General features: G+C 36.9%; 1 protein-coding gene across 1 annotated transcript in view; it reads left to right on the plus strand.

Annotated features, from left to right (window-relative positions):
- The first annotated feature begins 17,185 nt into the window (after positions 1–17,185).
- The window catches only part of LOC121390595, a 12,525-nt gene continuing 9,771 nt past the window's right edge, over positions 17,186–19,939 (plus strand). The window contains exon 1 of the mRNA XM_041522449.1: positions 17,186–17,256. The gene's annotated coding sequence lies outside the window, so the exon portion shown is untranslated. The remainder of the gene's footprint in view (positions 17,257–19,939) is intronic.

Below are 19,939 nucleotides of genomic sequence, written 5' to 3' on the forward strand. Positions count from 1 at the left end.
TTCTCAGTAATACCACGTGTTGGATTTAACACATTCGTTTACCCAGTTTGAGAATAAATAATGTTGAACCATACTGTTTCGGTCCTACTTTTGTCCTACTTTTTCTATATTTTCATTCTTACTTTTGTTCTACTTTTTCTTAAAGGTGTGCTGGAGAGCCTGATATTATCTCAGCATTCTATCATGTCGTTGTTTATTTGTTTCTAATAAATTATCTCAGCATTCTATCAAATCGTTGTTTATTTATTTATGATAAATTATCTCATAATTCTATCAAGTTGTTGTGTATTTGTTTCTAATAAATTATCTCAGCATTCTTTCAAATCGTTGTGTATTTGTTTCTGATAATTTATCCCTACATCTATTATTATTCATTCGTTGTGTGTTTGTGTCTAGAACAGTACGTTACTTATCTGTTGTTTTGATGATTGCATTAGTTGAACATGATATATGGGAATTGTGTATTTGTTTCTGTAACAATGCGCGATAAAATAAGAAGAGGAAAAAGAAGTTTGTTTTGTTTAACAACACCACTAAAGGACATTGATATATTAATCGTCGGCTATTGGATGTCAAACATTTGGTAATTTTTTAGAGTAAACCCGCTACGTTTGTCCATTAGTAGCAAGGGATCTTTTATATACACCATCACATAGACAAGATAGCACATACCACGTCCTTTGTTATACATGTACCAGTCGTGGTGCACTGGCTGGAACGAAAAATAGCCCTATGGGCAACCGACGGGGATCGATCCCAAACCAACCGCGAATCAAACGAGCACTTTACCACTGGGCTACATCCCGCCCGCATTACAATAAATGCATACATGCTCATATACACCACACACATACACATACACATACACATACACATACACCACACACCTACACATACACATACACATACACCACACACATACACATACACATACACATACACATACACATACATCGACCGATCTGCGTTATCAATCGATCGCGCTGCGTCATCAGTGGATTGGTTGTCAATATATTTTTTATTTCATTTCAACTCTTTTTTGTGCTTATATCCAATTAAGGTTCAAGAACGCTATCCTTGGCACACACCTCAGCTATCTGGGTAGTGTGTGCCTTGCGTTAACAAATGAAACATTTTTCATTTTTGTTGTAACACATTGTGACAACGCAACGCAGACTGAACGCAGTGCACATGGAGAGACTAAAAAAAGACGAAGTTTGTTTTGTTCAACCACACCACTAGAGCACATTGATTTATTAATGATCGGCTATTGGATGTCAAACGTTTGGTAATTTTGACATGTAGTCTTAGATAGGAAACCCGCTACATTTTTTTCCATTAGTAACAAGGGATCTTTTATATTTATCATCCCACAGACAGGGTAGCGCACACCACGGCCTTTCCCATCAGTGAAAACATGACACATTGATCAAATCTTTCCCCAGCACTAAAGTCATGAATGGAATTGAATTATGTTGTATGTGTCAATCATCAAAACATTACGCCGGGGGTTGCTTTATTAGTTGTTAATTTGTGCAAGTAATACTAATCTCAGGCTATCAACTGTCACGACGAAGTTGGCCAACTTACATGCCATATTAATACCGTACTGGAAAACAATAGGACACACATTCTATTCTAACCTAATTTGGTCAAACTAATTTTTTAGCCAGTATATACATAGAGAATAATACAAGTGGTCGTTAGATACCATTTATCTCACAACAAGTTGTTTTAAGATGTATCTAACGGACGAAAGCGAGTTTGATACGTTCTTAAACGAGTTTTGAGATAAATGGTATCTAACAGACACGAGTGTATTATTCTATTTCTTACATGTCCTCATAAACGTCACAGACCCATGATTGTCAGGTTAACTATACGTCACAATGTAATCGATTTCCATCGTGTAGTTTTTCATTGGATGTATGGCAGTGGTGACCTGGTCATCACCTAGGAGCAGCCAGTCGTATGTCTTGAAATTGTTAACACACGTACATGTGTAAACAACCGTGTGTTATCAAAATTAACGCATGGTGTCCTCACCAAACGGATGTGTAAGAATACCATTTCGAAAAAGTCAAGGGATCCGTGATTTTCAAAATCCACTAGCCATGGGATCGGTGATTTTCAAAATCCACTAGCCATGGGATCGATGATTTTTTAAATCCACTAGCCATGGGATCGGTGATTTTCAAAATCCACTAGCCATGGGATCGATGATTTTCAAAATCCACTAGCCATGGGATCGATGATTTTCAAAATCCACTAGCCATGGGATAGGTCATTTTCAAAATCCACTAACCATGGGATCGATGATTTTCAAAATCCACTAACCATGGGATCGGTGATTTTCAAAATACACTAGTCATGGGATCGGTGATTTTCAAAATACACTAGTCATGGGATTAGATGTGTTCGACCAATAGAGCCTTTTCAACGACTTGGAACACATATGACATGCATTTTATTGTTTAGAATATCAGCGTCTGTATATTCAGTATGAAATGTATTCGTCCCAGTGTTTCTAACAATTAAACTTCACTTTATTTCCTAATATGTGGTGTTTGTTTCGTACGTACTTACGTACGTAGTCTAATTATGCAGAGTAAAAATTCCAATTTTTGGCTTCTACAAACCTTATGATAACCAGAAACATATTGTAGCCCCTTGGATGACCAGTATTACATATTAATCGTACCGTAGTCATCTTACTGTGTCAGCCAGTGCCGGATTTATAAGGGGGCAAAGGGGGCAATTGTTCCGGGCCCCTGCCAGCCCCCCCCCACCCCCCACGACTAAGGACTTCCTTTATAACAAAAAAAAATTAATAATTATAAAATTAGTTCATTTTTTTATTTGTCATTTAATTTCTATGTTTAGGGACCCCCGAACCTGAAGTGCCCCCCCCCCCCCCCCCCCCGGTTTGTTTTGCCTGCCATTTAAGCTTATAATCGTGTATACAATAATGTCTTCATTTTAAAATGTTGGGCATCTACCTACTTTGGTTTGACGTAAAAAAATAAAAATAAAAGTGTTTTGGAAATAACAAAAATATACTATTTCTCTGTGTAATTTAGAAAACAAGCGGCTCAGAAATAAATAATTTGTAATAAATAAATTCCATAGCATGAAAAAATGCGTTCTCCGTGGGACGCTCTATAAAGATATGTTTCTATTATCGATTACAACTGTGCGAGATTGCAACTTTGGGGAAAACATTCCAAGCAAGTGATCAAAACAATCAGGATGGGTGACAGCTTGCTAGATTCATCTCCTATATTTAACACATGGTCTATAACAAAACGCAGTTTCATCAACTTAATGTTTACCTGTATCATTCTTTATTTTTAAAGCATAGGTGTGGACATTTATGATGCCAGGAACTGGCATGCATAAATCTCAGCTGAAGATTCACAAACAACTGTGGTCATCAGCCATATTTGCTATAACCGGAACGCGCCGGAAGTGGTTAGTGGTTAGGGGACGTAACTCTGCCTATTTTTTCTAGCGAATTTCTAATAGAAACTATGCAATAAGGTGGAGATGCGAGACGGCAGCTTTAGGTTATAATACACCAAATCAATTCCTATTGCCGATAATGTTAACGTTTACTAATAAAAATGATATAAGCAGCGTATCAACACACCCAGGAAGTACATCAATAAAAAGTATGGCACCTCACATCTAATCTACCTGCAAGAAAATGGGGGGGGGGGGGGGGGGGGGGGGGGGGGGTCACATTCCATTTAAGAGATGTAATTAATGTTTTTATTAGCAACCGTCATTTTTGCTGAAAATTGCAGTTTCATTTTTAGGGGAACCCTACATTAGTTTCAACCTCTGTTATATACTGCCAGTGGTCGGCCTTTTTCATCAAAGAAAGTCGCCACATCGGTTTTTAAAAAATCGCCACTTTTGTTTGTAGCCACTTTCAGAAAACAAATCGCCACATTTATTTTACATAACAATCAATAAAAAACATGTCTTTTTATAATGTTATATGTATTACATCAAATACATGGCAGATATATAAACATTTCAAGCACATTCATCTCAAAACTATTACTTTTTAATATATCAATTAATAAAGCTTTTAAGAAGGTGTCTATCCAGGAACCTGTCGGCTTTTTTAAAATTACATCCACCATCCATGGTCCACATAAAATCAAACTACATATTAGTGGGGGAAATTCGGCAAAAAGAGAGAAACTAATACATCCAGAAATAATTGCATGAAGGTCGGGTTCCCGGATAAATACAAGTTTTATTTTTAGGCCAAAAACTAAACATGTCATTCAATATTTTTATATTTTATTAAATATCAAGTATATGACACATTGATCTTAAAACGATAATACATTATTAGTTTATCATAAGCAGGCGCGTGTAAAGGAGTTTAGCAGGGGCTGGTATATGTCTAGACTGGCGACCGACGTTTATAACGGGGTCGAGTCATGCTTCCTCGGAAAATATATTTAGAAAAAGGAAAATGTGCTTGAGCGTTTAGGGGTTTCGAACTCCAAAACCTTCCAAAATAAGCACTTCAGCCAGGTCGATTCCGATGTACACGAGAGAGGAGGTAGCCCGATTTTGCTATATTTCTCAGTAGGACAATTAAACCAAAATATTTTAATTTTTAATTTTGCCATTAGGTCAAAAGTGTAATTGAGTTGGACGCTAATTTTGAACGGATCGGCCAAAATATAATGGTTGGATAATTTTTTTGTAAATTCACTCCCCATGACTATCCAATAATAAGATTTACTACCAATAATATTTGTGATTCAGAATTTTACAAAGGGTTATATCGCATTGTGTTCCATGTTGGTCAACAGTAAGATGAAATATTCGTCAATCCTGATTGGTGATTCTTTTGTTTTTCCACGAGAGTGGACAAGAAACGGGAACACTATCAAATGGAACTCGTCAGAATCTGTTGTCAAGCGCTCTGACAATATGCAATGTGCTCAGGTGTCTGGTGCTAAATTACGTTCATATAACAATGAACAGAAATCTGCATGTAGCAATAAACAAAGCACCGTAAAACGAATTCATGCATTATTTGTCCGGTCGGAGATTCCATAACGTGGCCTGACAGATCAGAAGATTATATAATGGTTGAAATTATTCTATTACTGGATACCTAAAATTGAGCTCGTATTTATTTATTTATTTTTTATTTTAAAAAAATCGCCACAGACATTCGCCCCATTTATTATTTTGTCGCCACTTTTATATTTGAATTGCAATGGGCGATTGTGGCGACCGACAAATAAAAGTGTATTTATTTATTGTCAATGGTTAATACTATTGACACTAATAATCAACGTTTCAGATTACTACCAATCACAGCCACGGCTGTTTTTACACATGTAGTGTTCTCGTTGGGTGAAAATGAAAGGAGGGCGGCCGCATGCCACCACTCCCGTGTCTGAACTGAACTGAACTTTATTTACACTCGAGTCGTAGTCTACGGCATATGAGGATATATATACATAGAGCAGTCAATATAATTGTAACAAGATGGTGGGTGTACATAAATGTATATACATACAATAAATACATACTAATAAATAAAAAACAAATACACAGAATATCAGCCAGAGGATTTGAAAGTATTCATAATTAGATTACAAATTATAGAAAGTGTTCTAAGGACACCAGCTTTCTTAGAGTTGAATAATTTATAAAATTTATATATATTTGGTTTAGACTGACAGAAAGATGGTAAGTAACGCTTTCTTTCATTCTTGAAAAACAAACATGTAAATATATAATAAAACTCATCTCCGATATCATAATTATTACACAATGGCATGTTCTATTTTGTAGTGGTACATTTTTCCATCTGCCCGTTTCAATTGGAAGATTATGGTTTGATAATCTGAAGCGTAATAATGGACACCAATGTTTTCTCTCTATAATTGTGATGTATTTCTCAAATAGAAGTGGCTGTCCTCACTATGGTAGTCTAAGGGATGTATTATTCAGTAAAATATCTCCTCAGAAGTGGCTGTCCTCACTATGGTAGTAAGGGATGTATTATTCAGTAAAATATCTCCACAGAAGTGGCTGTCCTCACTATGGTAGTCTAAGGGATGTATTATTCAGTAAAATATCTCCTCAGAAGTGGCTGTCCTCACTATGGTAGTCTAAGGGATGTATTATTCAGTAAAATATCTCCTCAGAAGTGGCTGTCCTCACTATGGTAGTCTAAGGGATGTATTATTCAGTAAAATATCTCCTCAGAAGTGGCTGTCCTCACTATGGTAGTCTAAGGGATGTATTATTCAGTAAAATATCTCCTCAGAAGTGGCTGTCCTCACTATGGTAGTCTAAGGGATGTATTATTCAGTAAAATATCTCCACAGAAGTGGCTGTCCTCACTGTGGTAGTCTAAGGGATGTATTATTCACTGTGGTAGTCTAAGGGATGTATTATTCAGTAAAATATCTCCTCAGAAGTGGCTGTCATCACTATGGTAGTCTAAGGGATGTATTATTCAGTAAAATATCTCCTCAGAAGTGGCTGTCCTCACTATGGTAGTCTAAGGGATGTATTATTCAGTAAAATATCTCCTCAGAAGTGGCTGTCCTCACTATGGTAGTCTAAGGGATGTATTATTCAGTAAAATATCTCCTCAGAAGTGGCTGTCCTCACTATGGTAGGGATGTATTATTCAGTAAAATATCTCCTCAGGTGGCTGTCCTCACTATGGTAGTCTAAGGGATGTATTATTCAGTAAAATATCTCCTCAGAAGTGGCTGTCCTCACTATGGTAGTCTAAGGGATGTATTATTCAGTAAAATATCTCCACAGAAGTGGCTGTCCTCACTATGGTAGTCTAAGGGATGTATTATTCAGTAAAATATCTCCTCAGAAGTGGCTGTCCTCACTATGGTAGTCTAAGGGATGTATTATTCAGTAAAATATCTCCTCAGAAGTGGCTGTCCTCACTATGGTAGTCTAAGGGATGTATTATTCAGTAAAATATCTCCTCAGAAGTGGCTGTCCTCACTATGGTAGTCTAAGGGATGTATTATTCAGTAAAATATCTCCTCAGAAGTGGCTGTCTGTCTCACTGTGGTAGTCTAAGGGATGTATTATTCAGTAAAATATCTCCTCAGAAGTGGCTGTCCTCACTATGGTAGTCTAAGGGATGTATTATTCAGTAAAATATCTCCTCAGAAGTGGCTGTCCTCACTATGGTAGTCTAAGGGATGTATTATTCAGTAAAATATCTCCACAGAAGTGGCTGTCCTCACTATGGTAGTCTAAGGGATGTATTATTCAGTAAAATATCTCCTCACAGAAGTGGCTGTCCTCACTATGGTAGTCTAAGGGATGTATTATTCAGTAAAATATCTCCTCAGAAGTGGCTGTCCTCACTATGGTAGTCTAAGGGATGTATTATTCAGTAAAATATCTCCCTCAGAAGTGGCTGTCCTCACTATGGTAGTCTAAGGGATGTATTATTCAGTAAAATATCTCCTCAGAAGTGGCTGTCCTCACTATGGTAGTCTAAGGGATGTATTATTCAGTAAAATATCTCCACAGAAGTGGCTGTCCTCACTGTGGTAGTCTAAGGGATGTATTATTCACTGTGGTAGTCTAAGGGATATCTCCTCAGAAGTGGCTGTCCTCACTATGGTAGTCTAAGGGATGTATTATTCAGTAAAATATCTCCTCAGAAGTGGCTGTCCTCACTATGGTAGTCTAAGGGATGTATTATTCAGTAAAATATCTCCTCAGAAGTGGCTGTCCTCACTATGGTAGTCTAAGGGATGTATTATTCAGTAAAATATCTCCACAGAAGTGGCTGTCCTCACTATGGTAGTCTAAGGGATGTATTATTCAGTAAAATATCTCCTCAGAAGTGGCTGTCCTCACTATGGTAGTCTAAGGGATGTATTATTCAGTAAAATATCTCCACAGAAGTGGCTGTCCTCACTATGGTAGTCTAAGGGATGTATTATTCAGTAAAATATCTCCTCAGAAGTGGCTGTCCTCACTATGGTAGTCTAAGGGATGTATTATTCAGTAAAATATCTCCTCAGAAGTGGCTGTCCTCACTATGGTAGTCTAAGGGATGTATTATTCAGTAAAATATCTCCTCAGAAGTGGCTGTCCTCACTATGGTAGTCTAAGGGATGTATTATTCAGTAAAATATCTCCTCAGAAGTGGCTGTCCTCACTATGGTAGTCTAAGGGATGTATTATTCAGTAAAATATCTCCTCAGAAGTGGCTGTCCTCACTATGGTAGTCTAAGGGATGTATTATTCAGTAAAATATCTCCTCAGAAGTGGCTGTCCTCACTATGGTAGTCTAAGGGATGTATTATTCAGTAAAATATCTCCTCAGAAGTGGCTGTCCTCACTATGGTAGTCTAAGGGATGTATTATTCAGTAAAATATCTCCTCAGAAGTGGCTGTCCTCACTATGGTAGTCTAAGGGATGTATTATTCAGTAAAATATCTCCTCAGAAGTGGCTGTCCTCACTATGGTAGTCTAAGGGATGTATTATTCAGTAAAATATCTCCTCACAGAAGTGGCTGTCCTCACTATGGTAGTCTAAGGGATGTATTATTCAGTAAAATATCTCCTCAGAAGTGGCTGTCCTCACTATGGTAGTCTAAGGGATGTATTATTCAGTAAAATATCTCCTCAGAAGTGGCTGTCCTCACTATGGTAGTCTAAGGGATGTATTATTCAGTAAAATATCTCCTCAGAAGTGGCTGTCCTCACTATGGTAGTCTAAGGGATGTATTATTCAGTAAAATATCTCCACAGAAGTGGCTGTCCTCACTGTGGTAGTCTAAGGGATGTATTATTCACTGTGGTAGTCTAAGGGATGTATTATTCAGTAAAATATCTCCTCAGAAGTGGCTGTCCTCACTATGGTAGTCTAAGGGATGTATTATTCAGTAAAATATCTCCACAGAAGTGGCTGTCCTCACTATGGTAGTCTAAGGGATGTATTATTCAGTAAAATATCTCCTCAGAAGTGGCTGTCCTCACTAGTCTAAGGGATGTATTATTCAGTAAAATATCTCCACAGAAGTGGCTCACTATGGTAGTCTAAGGGATGTATTATTCAGTAAAATATCTCCTCAGAAGTGGCTGTCCTCACTATGGTAGTCTAAGGGATGTATTATTCAGTAAAATATCTCCTCAGAAGTGGCTGTCCTCACTATGGTAGTCTAAGGGATGTATTATTCAGTAAAATATCTCCTCAGAAGTGGCTGTCCTCACTATGGTAGTCTAAGGGATGTATTATTCAGTAAAATATCTCCTCAGAAGTGGCTGTCCTCACTATGGTCTAAGGGATGTATTATTCTAAAATATCTCCTCAGAAGTGGCTGTCCTGGTATCTATGTATTATTCAGTAAAATATCTCCTCAGAAGTGGCTGTCCTCACTATGGTAGTCTAAGGGATGTATTATTCAGTAAAATATCTCCTCAGAAGTGGCTGTCCTCACTATGGTAGTCTAAGGGATGTATTATTCAGTAAAATATCTCCTCAGAAGTGGCTGTCCTCACTATGGTAGTCTAAGGGATGTATTATTCAGTAAAATATCTCCTCAGAAGTGGCTGTCCTCACTATGGTAGTCTAAGGGATGTATTATTCAGTAAAATATCTCCTCAGAAGTGGCTGTCCTCACTAGTGGATGTAGTCTAAAGGGATGTATTATTCAGTAAAATATCTCCTCAGAAGTGGCTGTCCTCACTATGGTAGTCTAAGGGATGTATTATTCAGTAAAATATCTCCTCAGAAGTGGCTGTCCTCACTATGGTAGTCTAAGGGATGTATTATTCAGTAAAATATCTCCTCAGAAGTGGCTGTCCTCACTATGGTAGTCTAAGGGATGTATTATTCAGTAAAATATCTCCTCAGAAGTGGCTGTCCTCACTATGGTAGTCTAAGGGATGTATTATTCAGTAAAATATCTCCTCAGAAGTGGCTGTCCTCACTATGGTAGTCTAAGGGATGTATTATTCAGTAAAATATCTCCTCAGAAGTGGCTGTCTAAGGGATGTATTATTCAGTCACTGTCCTCACTGGTAGTCTAAGGGATGTATTATTCAGTAAAATATCTCCTCAGAAGTGGCTGTCCTCACTATGGTAGTCTAAGGGATGTATTATTCAGTAAAATATCTCCACAGAAGTGGCTGTCCTCACTATGGTAGTCTAAGGGATGTATTATTCAGTAAAATATCTCCTCAGAAGTGGCTGTCCTCACTATGGTAGTCTAAGGGATGTATTATTCAGTGTGGTAGTTCCTAAGGGATGTATTATTCAGTAAAATATCTCCTCAGAAGTGGCTGTCCTCACTATGGTAGTCTAAGGGATGTATTATTCAGTAAAATATCTCCTCAGAAGTGGCTGTCCTCACTATGGTAGTCTAAGGGATGTATTATTCAGTAAAATATCTCCTCAGAAGTGGCTGTCCTCACTATGGTAGTCTAAGGGATGTATTATTCAGTAAAATATCTCCTCAGAAGTGGCTGTCCTCACTATGGTAGTCTAAGGGATGTATTATTCAGTAAAATATCTCCTCAGAAGTGGCTGTCCTCACTATGGTAGTCTAAGGGATGTATTATTCAGTAAAATATCTCCACAGAAGTGGCTGTCCTCACTATGGTAGTCTAAGGGATGTATTATTCAGTAAAATATCTCCTCAGAAGTGGCTGTCCTCACTATGGTAGTCTAAGGGATGTATTATTCAGTAAAATATCTCCACAGAAGTGGCTGTCCTCACTATGGTAGTCTAAGGGATGTATTATTCAGTAAAATATCTCCTCAGAAGTGGCTGTCCTCACTATGGTAGTCTAAGGGATGTATTATTCAGTAAAATATCTCCTCAGAAGTGGCTGTCATCACTATGGTAGTCTAAGGGATGTATTATTCAGTAAAATATCTCCTCAGAAGTGGCTGTCCTCACTATGGTAGTCTACAGGATGTATTATTCAGTAAAATATCTCCTCAGAAGTGGCTGTCCTCACTATGGTAGTCTAAGGGATGTATTATTCAGTAAAATATCTCCTCAGAAGTGGCTGTCCTCACTATGGTAGTCTAAGGGATGTATTATTCAGTAAAATATCTCCTCAGAAGTGGCTGTCCTCACTATGGTAGTCTAAGGGATGTATTATTCAGTAAAATATCTCCTCAGAAGTGGCTGTCCTCACTATGGTAGTCTAAGGGATGTATTATTCAGTAAAATATCTCCTGTCAGAAGTGGCTGTCCTCACTATGGTAGTCTAAGGGATGTATTATTCAGTAAAATATCTCCACAGAAGTGGCTGTCCTCACTATGGTAGTCTAAGGGATGTATTATTCAGTAAAATATCTCCTCAGAAGTGGCTGTCCTCACTATGGTAGTCTAAGGGATGTATTATTCAGTAAAATATCTCCTGTCAGAAGTGGCTGTCTGTCTCACTATGGTAGTCTAAGGGATGTATTATTCAGTAAAATATCTCCTCAGAAGTGGCTGTCCTCACTATGGTAGTCTAAGGGATGTATTATTCAGTAAAATATCTCCTCAGAAGTGGCTGTCCTCACTATGGTAGTCTAAGGGATGTATTATTCAGTAAAATATCTCCTCAGAAGTGGCTGTCCTCACTATGGTAGTCTAAGGGATGTATTATTCAGTAAAATATCTCCTCAGAAGTGGCTGTCCTCACTATGGTAGTCTAAGGGAGTATTATTCAGTAAAATATCTCCTCAGGTGATGTATTATTCAGTAAAATATCTCCTCAGAAGTGGCTGTCCTCACTATGGTAGTCTAAGGGATGTATTTATTCAGTAAAATATCTCCTCAGAAGTGGCTGTCCTCACTATGGTAGTCTAAGGGATGTATTATTCAGTAAAATATCTCCTCAGAAGTGGCTGTCCTCTACAGTAAAATATCTCCTCAGGTGGCTGTCCTCACTATGTCTAAGGGATGTATTATTCAGTAAAATATCTCCACAGAAGTGGCTGTCCTCACTATGGTAGTCTAAGGGATGTATTATTCAGTAAAATATCTCCTCAGAAGTGGCTGTCCTCACTATGGTAGTCTAAGGGATGTATTATTCAGTAAAATATCTCCTCAGAAGTGGCTGTCCTCACTATGGTAGTCTAAGGGATGTATTATTCAGTAAAATATCTCCTCAGAAGTGGCTGTCCTCACTATGGTAGTCTAAGGGATGTATTATTCAGTAAAATATCTCCTCAGAAGTGGCTGTCCTCACTATGGTAGTCTAAGGGATGTATTATTCAGTAAAATATCTCCTCAGAAGTGGCTGTCCTCACTATGGTAGTCTAAGGGATGTATTATTCAGTAAAATATCTCCTCAGAAGTGGCTGTCCTCACTATGGTAGTCTAAGGGATGTATTATTCAGTAAAATATCTCCACAGAAGTGGCTGTCCTCACTGTGGTAGTCTAAGGGCTGTCCTCACTATGGTAGTCTAAGGGATGTATTATTCAGTAAAATATCTCCTCAGAAGTGGCTGTCCTCACTATGGTAGTCTAAGGGATGTATTATTCAGTAAAATATCTCCTCAGAAGTGGCTGTCCTCACTATGGGATAGTAAAATATCTCCCCAGAAGTGGCTGTCATCACTGGTAGTCTAAGGGATGTATTATTCAGTAAAATATCTCCCCAGAAGTGGCTGTCCTCACTATGGTAGTCTAAGGGATGTATTATTCAGTAAAATATCTCCTCAGAAGTGGCTGTCCTCACTATGGTAGTCTAAGGGATGTATTATTCAGTAAAATATCTCCTCAGAAGTGGCTGTCCTCACTATGGTAGTCTAAGGGATGTATTATTCAGTAAAATATCTCCTCAGAAGTGGCTGTCCTCACTATGGTAGTCTAAGGGATGTATTATTCAGTAAAATATCTCCTCAGAAGTGGCTGTCCTCACTATGGTAGTCTAAGGGATGTATTATTCAGTAAAATATCTCCTCAGAAGTGGCTGTCCTCACTATGGTAGTCTAAGGGATGTATTATTCAGTAAAATATCTCCTCAGAAGTGGCTGTCCTCACTATGGTAGTCTAAGGGATGTATTATTCAGTAAAATATCTCCACAGAAGTGGCTGTCCTCACTATGGTAGTCTAAGGGATGTATTATTCAGTAAAATATCTCCTCAGAAGTGGCTGTCCTCACTATGGTAGTCTAAGGGATGTATTATTCAGTAAAATATCTCCACAGAAGTGGCTGTCCTCACTATGGTAGTCTAAGGGATGTATTATTCAGTAAAATATCTCCTCAGAAGTGGCTGTCCTCACTATGGTAGTCTAAGGGATGTATTATTCAGTAAAATATCTCCCTCAGAAGTGGCTGTCCTCACTATGGTAGTCTAAGGGATGTATTATTCAGTAAAATATCTCCTCAGAAGTGGCTGTCCTCACTATGGTAGTCTAAGGGATGTATTATTCAGTAAAATATCTCCTCAGAAGTGGCTGTCCTCACTATGGTAGTCTAAGGGATGTATTATTCAGTAAAATATCTCCTCAGAAGTGGCTGTCCTCACTATGGTAGTCTAAGGGATGTATTATTCAGTAAAATATCTCCTCAGAAGTGGCTGTCCTCACTATGGTAGTCTAAGGGATGTATTATTCAGTAAAATATCTCCTCAGAAGTGGCTGTCCTCACTATGGTAGTCTAAGGGATGTATTATTCAGTAAAATATCTCCTCAGAAGTGGCTGTCCTCACTATGGTAGTCTAAGGGATGTATTATTCAGTAAAATATCTCCACAGAAGTGGCTAAAAAGAGAACCGGCAACTATTGGATGAAAAATGGGCCTTTCACGATGAATTAAGGGCGTTTAAGTTTTAGGGTGAATTAAGGGATGCTAAGGAGAACACTGGTATCAGATTCAGCAATTCTTTTCTACAGTATCTCATGTTTCTGTGCATAAGAAGGATACCAGAACGTTTTTCACTGACTTTCCAAACTACCATATGCATTATATATGTCATGATGACATTGATAACACTTGGATTTAATCTTTTTTTACCAGGATCTCTATTTTCTAATAAAAACAGACTTTACAAAATCAATAAAATTATATCGAGAAACAATAGACAACACATATTTATTATTTTCTTTTTCTATTATCATTATAAACCAATGATCAAATGATATTTGCATTGTGTTAATGTGTGTCTTAAATTAAAACATTGTATTGTTACCATTTACAGTAATTTGTTGTTTTAACTGGTTTATTAATCAGGTTGAAAGCGATAGCCTTTGAAACTGTGCCTCTTGTCAAAGGTAACTGACACTTTTTTAGATTTGAAAGGAAGGAATCTTTTATTTAACAATGCACTCAAGTCATTTTAATTACGGATATATGGAGTCGGACATGTTTAGGGATCACACAGATAATATTAGGGAGGAAACCTGCTGCTGTCAAACAATGGATTACTCTTTCCGATTAACAATAAGGGATCTTTTATATGCATCAGCCCACAGACAGGATAATAAATAGTGTAGCCTTTGTTACACTAGTTGTAGAGCATTGGCTGGAATGAGAAATAGCCCTATAGGTAGTACTAGACCAAATAACTTCCGGCTGGGTCAAAGTTGGAGGTGCACCGAACTTTTGATAGAGAAGTGAACACCACAAGTCCTGTGATTGGTTATAAATGTAAGTGTGTTGGTTGTAAAAAATAATAGTTTTATCTGGGTTAAAAAAAAATGCAATTTTATTTCATCTAGTACCAATGTGTCAAGTAGCCTTGTGCTTGAAACATGTATGGGGTACCTGTAAAAAAAAGTACTCGAATTTTGTGCGGAACTAGGGTAGTCATAGACGCTACCCGTTATCTCAGAAACGAGCAGCTTGACCCCCATTTTTTTCTGATTCACTTTAAGTGTGAGGGGTGGTAGTATTTATATCCGTGGCGTTTATGTCGGTTGATACGTTGCAGGTAGGAGTTTTAGCCACATATGTTACTATTGTCGTCTATGGGATTTGATTTGGTAGTATACACCCTATAGGACCAACAACAGGAATCAATCCTAGATTGACTGCATATTAAACTATGTCCTGGCCTGCATGGGATTAGGCGATTAAAATATTAATGGCAATTTTTATGTATATATATATATATATATATATATATATATATATATATATAAAATAATGCTACAAAATGTTCTGAAGATGGAACCGCAAAGGTGAGGGACCAAGTAAATTTGAGATGTATCCGGTTTAAAAGGCTAAGTTCGGTACTAATATTTAAAAAGGGACGCTGTAGCTAGAGGGAGCAATGTATGTGTGGTCATGGAACATGTATGGAAACTAAATTTAGGTTCCTCCATTTTAATACAATGTGTTAATATGTATCCGATATCAGCAAGTTTAAGGAATAAAAACGGACTTGATAACATTAATAGTTTTAAAGTTTTTGTAAAGTTTTCTAATAAGATACTTGCTTAAATTTATTGTTGATGAAAAGCCTTACAAATGAACCAGTAGACAAGTCTGATGTGTTATATATATAACTACTGTCTATATATTGTCTACTGGTTGTTCATTTGTAACAAATGTTCATATATATCTATACATATATATTATATATATATATATATATATATATATATATATATATATATATATATATATATATATATATATATATATATATATATGTGTGTGTATGTGTATCTATATGTACATATATATGTATATATGCATATATATATATATATATATATATATATATATATGGGTTATTTAAAATTGTTTAAAGAAATAATTTCCTTTAACAAAGTGTAGGCCAATTATTTCTTTTAAACAGTTTTAAATAAAAAATATAGGCCTACTTGTTTTATTTTATTATTTTTATCTGTGTGCGCGCGCGCTCGTTTGTAATGCTTTACTTGAAATAAGGACCAGACGCTTTAAAAATACATGGACTAAAAATATTTATTCAGGTGAAAAGAAAAAGAAAAAAAAAAGGAAGTTTGTTATAGTTTTGAACTCGGTCAAATTTTATTGGTGGAAATAGTACATGTATCTCCTCCATACAGGAGCTATGTAGAATAGCGTTCCCGTGCTACAAGCGGTAATTTAAGCACGTTTTGGCCATTCTTTGCTATTCACGCTACGCTAGTTCGCTTTGTTACTAATGGCCATTATGATAGACTTCTGCCTACCAGATGCGCGCGCATGCTGATACGTGACGTCACTTCCCTAAACACATGTTTTCTCCTATAGGTGATAGGGTTCGGTACACCTCGAACTTTCACACGGAACTCTCTTCACACCTCGTCACATTCCGCTACGCTAGATGTAGGCTCGGACACAAGTTGTAGGAATACACCAAATTTTCATGTATTTGGTGACGCGGTTAGGGCGAAGTTCGTAACATAATGTAGTTCGATCAAATATAAAGATATGACGACTAAAAAATTGTTTCGTGATGGATTTGTATTTTCAATCTGTTTTAGAAATTTCTGAAAAAGGTTACTTCAACATATTTAATTATAGTTAAAATTGAAGAAATTGTAATAAATTTATAAATTTGACACACATTTTACTCCGTAGCTGGACCATTATTATATAAAACGATCGGTAAGAAATGATCAAAATAACAACAGGAATATTTATTTGTTTATAAAATTACCTTTCTTTTGATATATGTGATCATTAAAAACTAGTTTTCTTCGTGATGAAGCTTTGGCATGTGGGCGATCTGTATGTACTTTTAACTTCTCAACAGACTCAATAAGTTTGTCAACAACAGTTTTCCTTCGTTTCGGCGTCGGACCAGTGATGGGTGGCGTCCCGGTGCTTATATGATTACCTGCATGCTGTAAATTTTCAAAAACCTGTGTTTTAAAATTTTTGAATTTAATAATTTTATTTACACATCTGTCACATATTCTGTAACTGTCAGTAGGTTTAAAGCCTAATGTGTCTGTTATCTTTTGTATTATATCATTCTCGCGTATTCTCTTCGATGCATTTGTTGTTGTATGTAGTTGTCTATTCACTGAAGCACAGAATGAGCAATTATATTCCATGGCTATGTTTTGATCATGTGACTGAAAAAAGTTCCGTCCAAAATGGTGACGCATTGTTTCCGAGTTTATATTTCGTAGAAATGTACGAGGAGTTCCGATTGATTTGGTACCATGCAACCTTTAAGTCGTATTTTTCACAACGAGGTTACAGTACGCTGCGGGTCACTTATTGCAGATATTTGCATCTGTCAAGTCAACAACACGAGCATTCAGTAGCTTCACGACAGAAGTATGTAGCTATAGCAATATCTGGTTTGTTTATTATAGTGATATTAAATGCCAACCACAAATTGCGTTATGTGTGTTGATACAATATACTGTTTTTGACCCTCTACTTCTGTTAACAAGCTGCGGACATTCCGTGACCGTTCCGCTGGACTATTCGCCATTTAAAGCTGCAGACCCTGGAATATTTTTATTTTTTAAGCATTTAGAATAGATGATTTAGTTCTGTTTGGTACATAAACGGTCCACCACATCGCTATAAGTCGCAATGCTCGCTGATCTACATTATCTAGGTCAACTACAAACGCAATGGCCAGCTTTGTCTTTCTTCATTTAGCGGGACGCCAGTAGAACTGGGACTTTATGTGATTTGCGCAGGCGCTGAGCTTCTCATGTGATTTTAAACAAATTTAACTGTCTTAATAGAGGTATTTCACATTCCACTGCGCATGTGCCCGTTGCGGAGTTACTCGAGGACGCAAACCGCGAGATTTCGCGAGATCTCGCCAAAATAGACCTATCTGCAAATTGGGGGGCAAAAGCAATGGGAGGCCACGACCATTGTTCAATTATTAACTGTTCCAACCGCATATGTCCGGGAAATTCGTTATCCTTCCATCGATATCCAGCCAATGGATATCGGAAACGATTGTGGGTAATCGTTTCACGTAGAAAACGATTTTAATGTTACTCTAAGTACGAGGGTTTATTCGGCACATTTTGTAGGAGGGAAGCCAGTGAACGCATAAGGGACCAAAACCTTACCGGTTCTGTACAGGACGTTCCTACACAGGGCGGTCTAGTATACTTAGATATGGTGGAAAACACATTAACAGTAAAGAAAATAAATATATATATTGTATATAAAGACAATATATGTATATTTCGGATTATACTCAATAAAATATATAACGTGTGCGTGTGTAAATATATAAAAAATATATGTAGTCAGAACAGCTCTGTACAGAACGTTCCTATACAGGGCGGTTTAGTATTCTCTACTTAGATATGGTAGTAAACAGTAAATAAAATAAAATAAATATCTATTTTGTATATACAGAAAATATATGTATATTTCGGACAATACTCAACAGAATATATATATATATATATATATATATATATATATATATGGACTTTTAATGTTATTATTACTCAGTATGTTTCAAATTTAATTATAAGTATTGTCTGTTATTACTTTACGTTCATCTAGGTATGAACCAAAAAATCATCCGCAAACTTATGTGAGAACGGCTTCGCCGATTCACAAAATTTACGGATGATTTATTTTGTTCATACCCCGATGAACGTAAAAGAAATAACAGACACTCCTTAAATAATAATAATAATAATGATATATAAATATATATAGAGTGATGACGGCTCTGTACAGGACGTTCCTACACAGGTCCGTCTAGTATTTTATATACTTAGATATGGTGGAAAACACATTAACAGTAAAGAAAATAAATATATTTTGTATAATACTCAATGCGTTCATGTTGACACTGTATAAAAACGTGTGTATGGGTAAACAGAACGGCACCTACCTTCAACCCCCCCCCCCCCCCCCCCCCAAATCCCCCTTTTTTAAATTCCCACTTTATGGATATACATGTAACAGCATAAAAATCTCTTTTTTTTTTAAACTTTTCCCAATTAGATAGGATAGACACTAAGAAAAATGCAACAAAACACCTTCTGATATATATATATATATATATAGTCAAACCTGTCCTAGCGGCCACCTGTATTCAGCGGTCACTTGCCTTAAGCGGCCACTTTTTTCCTCCCAAACGATTTATAATGTAAATGCACCTGTAATAAGCGGTCACCTGTCTAACGCGGCCAGCGGCCACCTAAATCTGATCCCAAATCGCTAAAATACCTGCATTAAGCGGCCACAGTAAAGTTTTACTCTTATATAAAAGGGATATTTTAACAACAGCGATAGGTGCAGCAAATAACCGATCTTCACACCTTCAGGAATAATAGTACCCATTCAGTCCCGACATCTCCACTGTGTATCAATTAAGGAAGTATGAATCTGACATGCATCTAATTGCCTCTGGGCAGGCTACGCTTGACATTTGTAGATTCACTTACTATAACAATACATCGCATGAAGTCGGAATTAAATAATTAAATGGAAAAAAGAAAACAAACTTGTGGAAAACGGTTAATTTAATATATTCTATTTGCATTATTTTTGAAGGAGACAACATGTCAAAAGTTGATTTATAGTCAACTATGAAGCACACATCCGTTAATTAGCAGTACAGACGGTAAAAACAAGAAACAACAACAAATGTTTTAAAGACTATATATGTGGCAACCTGTACTCAGCGGCAACCTGTCTTAAGCGGCCACGTTTATCTACTCCCTTGTGTGGCCGCTTAAGACAGGTTTGACTATATATATATATATATATATATATATATATATGTGTGTGTGTGTGTGTGTGTGTGTGTGTGTGTGTGTGTTTATATATATACTCTCTCTCTCTCTCTCTCTCTCTCTCTCTCTCTCTCTCTCTCTCTCTCTCTCTCTCTCTCTCTCAAATATATATATCGATCGATGCCATAACATGTCCATGCCATAACATATGGAATCTGTCAAATGTTTTGTTTATACATTTTACGAGATAGTCTTTTAATCTGGCGTTATCAAAACCCTCGGATACAAGT

The sequence above is a fragment of the Gigantopelta aegis genome, chromosome 15, assembly GCF_016097555.1.
Source record: "Gigantopelta aegis isolate Gae_Host chromosome 15, Gae_host_genome, whole genome shotgun sequence".
Lineage (NCBI taxonomy): Eukaryota > Metazoa > Mollusca > Gastropoda > Neomphalida > Peltospiridae > Gigantopelta > Gigantopelta aegis.